Source organism: Malurus melanocephalus, unplaced genomic scaffold (assembly GCF_030028575.1).
Source record: "Malurus melanocephalus ecotype Western Australia unplaced genomic scaffold, MMel_1.1 scaffold_122, whole genome shotgun sequence".
Taxonomy (NCBI): Eukaryota; Metazoa; Chordata; class Aves; order Passeriformes; family Maluridae; genus Malurus; species Malurus melanocephalus.
In genome coordinates, this window is record NW_026623354.1 from 1,890,510 (window position 1) to 1,897,077 (window position 6,568).

Here is a 6,568-nt window from a genome sequence, read left to right on the forward strand (position 1 = left end):
TGTCCCGGGGCTCGCTTCTCGTACGCGTTCCCGAGACTTGCTCCCGGGGCACAATCCCGAGACSCTCTGCAGGGGCGCGTTCCCGAGGTTTACTCCCGGGCGCGTTCCCGAGGCTGCGGGCCGTGCCCGGTGTCGCAGTGCGGGGCAGGGTGGGCGCGCCGCTGTCCCGGCGCCGTTCGGGCGCTGAGGGCAAGGGCGGGGGACGGCACCGCCCGCGGGAAGGTGACCTGTGTCAGCGGCATTTGCTCGCCCGAGGACTACCGAGGGTCCGTGACAGAAAAAGGACATTGAGACCCTTCATAAAATGGGCGGGTGGTGGGGATTTTTTCGGTAAAATTGCTCTGGAGAGCAATGGTGATGAGATAAACGGTTTCCGTGGGCGTTGTGTGACTTCCTAGAAACCTCTTTGTTTCCTGCTGATGAGAGATGCTTTTAGCGCATTTTAAACAGCCCTGTCTAGATGGCATTTTTATCCAGCTCTGCTATTACTGGTGATAAGATATAAATCTGTTTCCGGCCCCTTCAGCTATCYGCTTGTGCTTAAAAGTCCACATTGAACGCATGAGGTAAAAAATCCTAACCAAATCTATGGAGAAAAAGGACAYGAAGAGAAGAAGGTTGAGCTTTGCATGATATTTCAGCCTGTGATCGCTGCTGTTCTGTGGGTAGGACAATCAAGGACAGAGGTTTCTTTTAGGACAAACTGTGGCTTCGATGAGATCACAGAGGAAGGGAGAGGAGAGGAGGGATCTCACTGCCCAGGCTGCTCATAACCCTTTCAGGGAGGTGACAGATGTGGTCTGTGCCATCACATCAAACGGGACCAGGAAGGATGGACGTTAYAGCATCTGCTTTAAAAGCAGTGAGCAAGGATAGAAAGAAGACATGACATGCAGGAAAAACATGTGACTCTTCAGAAAGAGTGACATTTTGAGAGGTTAACTCAGAAGAGCCATTATATTSAAATTTGGTTTACAGAATTGTGATAGAAATGAGCCATATTTTTACAGGAATATATAAACATACTTCCAAAAGAAACCTCATGTTATTCTAATCCAGCAAAGTCGTTTAAAGGCCAGATCAAAGCTGTATATACTGCTGGAGAATGTACTGTGACAGCTGTATGCTGTTTTTCCAGGTGCTTCCCTTTGTCACGAGTAGTCTTTCTKTCAATCTTGAAGTTTTCTGATTTCTGAAAGGCAGCCACAATTGCAACAAAAGTTACTTAAATGATGAAGCTTGTTTTTTACACCATTTTTTATGTTTGGTTAAATACCTAGCTATAAGTTCTTAGATTATATTTTTATAGAGTAAAGGAAAACTCATTCTCATCTTGTTGGTTGTTTTTTTTTCTTTCCCCCCAGCCTCCAGAACTGCTTAAAAACGCAAATAAGAAGAGAAGAAAATGTGAAATTTTATTGCCAGGAAGAAGATAAAAGCTCTCTTCCCCATCCCCCTTTGTCAAGTGTGTGGGGTGGGAGGATTGAAAAGCTCTTAATGATGTAGTGCTGTAGTTTGAAACTAGAGATTCAGAGTATGAATTTTTTATAGGTCTTGTGACTGAAAGTTGAAATGCCTGGGTGTTTAACAGAGCATTTCTATAGAAATGCCAGAGAGGTCATTAGTCCAATGTTTGAACTGCTCTGTTACGGGCCTTTGCCGTGGCTAATACAGGGATACGTGGTAATAATGGAAAGGTTTGGGATTTGCAACTAAATGGCTTTTCAGATAAGGAGTAATCTATTCAAAAAGGCAATAGCAGCCTTGCTTTTGGGTCAGGAGGAACAGCAGGAGAATAAAAAAAAAGTCACATTGCAGATGTCTCAATTGAGTATTTTCWTCTGTTAGACAAGGAGAATAGGGAATTTGGCACATTCTGTGCACCTGGTGGCAGCTTAAGAGCCTCTGAAATGTTCRGCTCAGTAATCGCTTTTCTCCTTCCCCAGGAACATTTTCAACAGGAGCTGTGTTATCTTAAAAGACACGTTATGAAGCAAGAATCAGGCATGTTTTAGCATTTTCAGTGAGAATGGGAGAATGGAGGGAAGTACCAAATGTGTTAACGTGAATACAAAACAACTGTGCAAAAATGTTGTGTAACATAGAATTGAAATATGAGAGAAAAATATTTAAATTTGTCAGGTAGAGGAGAAAAAGATGATTCATCTTAATACCATCTAAAAAGGGCCTTTAAGAGCATATTTWACTTTGGCTTCCATTTGGAAGCTCTTATTTGCATTTTCTGGAAGTCTGGATAAATAGAAAGGTGTATGTAGTCTCACCAATCCCACCCTGGTKACACAGAGCTTTGTAAAACTGTAGAATGTACTCAATTGTTCATTCATTGAATAGCTGGAAATTATTAAAAAGAACACAAGACATGCAAAGAAAAAAAAGGGTCTATGTTTATGTTGATCTTTTTTAAAAATATTAGGAAATAGTTTACTGAAAGGGATATTTTATCAGTATTTAAACACGGAAAATACTCTCAATTTGTAAATCAATTTAGGACATGATGGCGACAAATCTCTAAGTGTAGAGCTTCAAAATTAATTTCAACGTTTTGTGCAAGATTGCAACAATGATAGTCCACAAAGAATGCAAATATGTGGAGTTCTATAATTGATAATAGAGAGCAAATAGCRTAAATTCAGAGAAGGGATGTGTTTGAGGCAATTCTCCTTTTCTAAGCAAGGTGTGGTGGCACCTTGGGAACATTTGTCTCGATTCATCTCRCTCATGACTGGTCCAAGGATCATTGGGGTTTAGGAGCACTTTAGGCAACCCCAGGCAGTAGGACCAGTTGAAGTTGTGCACTTTAGAGCTGATTTTGTGACACCAAGGAAAGAAACATCCCTATCACGGTCTTGGAAAGGCAATTACAGAGCAGGTGGTTTTTATTTTTTTCAGAACTGCAAATTAGTCTAAATAGATTATTTTTCAAAGCAGGATGTGCTGGGTTGTTTTGTAATGAGTGGGTTTAATAATTTTCTTCATCACTGGACTAGAATTGTTGCTTTCTTTTGTAATATCTGTTGGCAAAATGATTTCATTCTTTCCTGGGCCTCCTATTGTTTTTGCATTACATCTCTTAGASACCAAAATTAGATTATAGTTCTCGTGGTGCTGCATGAAACAGGATTTAGAAAGTGATTAGGTAAATTCATGAGGAAAAAACAATCCATTGAAGGCTATTAAACACAAAGATTGCTGGAAGTTACACTGGTGACAGCTGGCGGGTGTCTTTTCCTTTTGACTCTCTATCCTCAGGCATCTACAAATTCAGACAGGATTCGCTGCACAGACAGCAGCTGGTCTGCTCCAAATCTGAAGACATGCTGAAAAAGAAGTAAAGATAGGAAACACAGTGATCARTACTGCTTCCAGTTCTAGTTCTGAACTCTGCCAAGCACAGTGYTATCTTAATATCAGGCAATTCTGCATTTTATTGGTGTAAACCTCTTTAAAAACAACTGGGACTTTAAATCAGGTGAGATTTTCTTCGGTGACATTTAAATTCCTACTTTTTTTTTTTTTTCTTTTAATTCTGCATTTCAAGGGGCAGGTTGCACTGCGAGTCTGCTCCCAGTGKGGCAGAAAGAAATCACCCTGTTTCCAGCTGGTCCTTGGGGAGATTTTTCAATTCACCCAGAGGAATTTGTCTTGTGCCCCCTCTGAGCCCATTCCTTGCCAGATGAGAATCCATTGMTAGTGGTTCCATATTAATTTCCAAATTTCTCAAGTACATTTCACTATTATAAGTTCAGAATTTTCTGGGAAATAAATACAGTTTGGGTGACTCAAATCATATTTCRGCTGTGTAAGTGCTATAGAGAAGCACCAGCATTTCGTCAGCCGGAATAAATCATTGGCTCCATTGCGTTAATGCATCCATGTGTCCTGCTAAAAAATATGACACATGCATCCCCCAACTTGTAGTTATTTTTAAGGATGGCAACTGAGAATTTTAGGAGGTTTTATTCCTATCCTAGAAATGTCATTTTTTCAAGATGGGAGTACATACTGCATATTGCTTTTTTGGTGGATCCTACCTGAGACACCCAACCCTCAGTTTTCAGAGATARTGAGAAACTACAGAATTTACTTTGGAATTGTGAATATTGTGTGCAGCAGGAGAAAAAAAACGAAAATAGCTCCGCTGGCTGAATAAAGATGGGGATGCCCAAATTGACATTTACTTCTGAAAAAGAAGAGGTTTTTACCTCTTTGTCCAATTTTACAGATCTGGTATAATCTGTCTCACAACAGGGGTACTCTAATTTATGAATAGCATTGCACTCTTACCTTCAACAAGTAAAACACTTGAGATGTTTGGCAATAGTGGCTTAAAGCCCAAGCACTTGGGATCAGAACATGTTAAAACAAAAAAAAGACAGTGAGGGTTTGCATCCAAGGTTTAGTTTGGCCCAAATACAAAYCCAGTATTTTCACTGAAGCTCATCTTTAATTATCTTTAAAGTATGTTCTGCTTGTTTAATCAAGAGCTTAACATTTTGGATGTAAAGATGCTTTGGATACTTACTTCAAGAGGCTCATCATGTTCAAGCTTAAAGTATCCTGGTTCTTAATTAGGGATTCTGTTACTATCTCACATAGACCCTGCCTTTTATTATATCATGAAACAAGATCCTCCACTTAGGAACTGTAGCACTCAGATAACTTTTCCAAGATTAAAAAAAAATAGCTATTTTAATTGTAAATATAACAAATTCAGGATTTTAATATTACCCGTATCCAAGGCAAACTGAAGATTTCCTTTATTCCCTGTCTGCTGTTACATCTTAAGTCCAGAAACTGTTACTTAATTCGCAGATGCGAGTGAGACTTGTCACACGTATTTCACTCCTTCCTGCATTTACTTTGCTGACTTGTGGTATTCATRTAAATGCCAGCTTGCTTAATCTTTAGAAAGTGATATGTTTGGGACAGTTATTATCACATTTGTCATTTTGTGTTCACTCCAGTACCTTTTCCTTACATGCTGTGAAGCAGATTCACCATCCCTAYTCAGAATTGCAGGCAACCTCCCCAGGGCCCTCTTGCACTCTCCCAAATTATCTTTTTCAGAGTGGAGATTGTTTTAGTTACTTCCCCTAATCCATTTCAAGYATAATTACAGTATGGCCAATATATTTTGATGTTCCATAACCTCACATTATTTTTTTTTAATACTTGGCTCACTTCCTGGATTAGTCCAAAGCAGCCTCTGGATGATGGAGWGGGTTCAGGAATCTGCATTAAAAAGCAATTTTGGTTTGCACAGGGATTCTCTGGCTAAAGGGTTAATACACACTTCAGGGATGAATGTGGGGTTTGAGATGAGGGTCYCTGTGAGGCTTTGTGCCTCGCTTGCCCTTCATGAAAAGTCTGATTCCCCGCATCCATCGGCTGGTAGTTGGTCGGGTCCGACAGCCGCCGGTCTCGGAGCATCTGCTGTGTCTCGTTAGCGTCCAGATAAGCGCGGCCAAATCAGGACACGGCGAGAAGCTCCGTCCCTCCCTCCGTCCTGCTGGAGGTGCCCACCCTGCGGAAAGGTCAGAGCTGGACACGTGGCCGGGCTGCAGCCACTGCAGTGCGGAACAGACTCTTTATCAGCCTACATGTCCTACAGCAGCGAGGGCCAAAGGGCTGCGCGCTGGGGACGGGCAAAGAACCACCTGGCACTGGCGCAATCCGAGCCCGAGTTCATGTCCTGGTCTCGGGAGAGCGATTACTTGTGCAAATACGCGGTAATCCAATTCCAGCAGCTCCGGTCCTGGGATCAGTGACATGCTGTGGCAGGTCTTGGATTCCTGTAGCTGCTCGTACCCCCCTGTGTRTCCTGACGCTGGCTCAGCTGGAAAGAGGAGCTAAGGAAGGGAACTGGAGATTTGAGGGAATTTGCTATAATTCTCCAGGTTGGAGGGAGTATGTCAGAAATTTTAGCTCAGATTGGAGTTTTCTTGGAAGGTTCTGGRATTTCTGCATTATTCACCTTAGTGTCTCTGATTGCTGCTAAGTTTCATATGTGGTCTTGAGCCAGTAAAAGGAAAAAAATGAAAATTACTGCTAAGCTCATCTAATTTATGGAAAAGCTGTGGTTGGTGTAAGTGCAGTGGGCAGGCATGATTGTGTGCTGTCACTCTGGCATCTTTTGGGCTTCTGAGGCACCTGCACAGACTGTACAGAAAGCTGTCCATCTCAGCACATATAAATGTGTTTGTGGACCTAAACCTTTCACAAATGCCTGAAGGGATCCTTTCATTTCCACTCCTGTTCAGCCCTTTCTCCCCTCAACCCAACAGTTTAAATGAAAAKGAATATAACTTGTTCCAAGCAGTCAAAGGTAGACCAGGTATTTTGATGTAAATACATCTGGGGGTGAAAAAAACTCTTTTGTATTGGTGAGAAACTCAGGGATGGTAAATGGAAACATTTATTTACATATTCTCATTTCTGTTTCTTTCTACTAACAGGTTTTCATGTCTTTCAAGTCTTCCCCTGCCTGTGTTGATGCTTTGGTATTCAGAGAATGAAGAGATGCATGTGGGCTCCCATGGCTAATCTA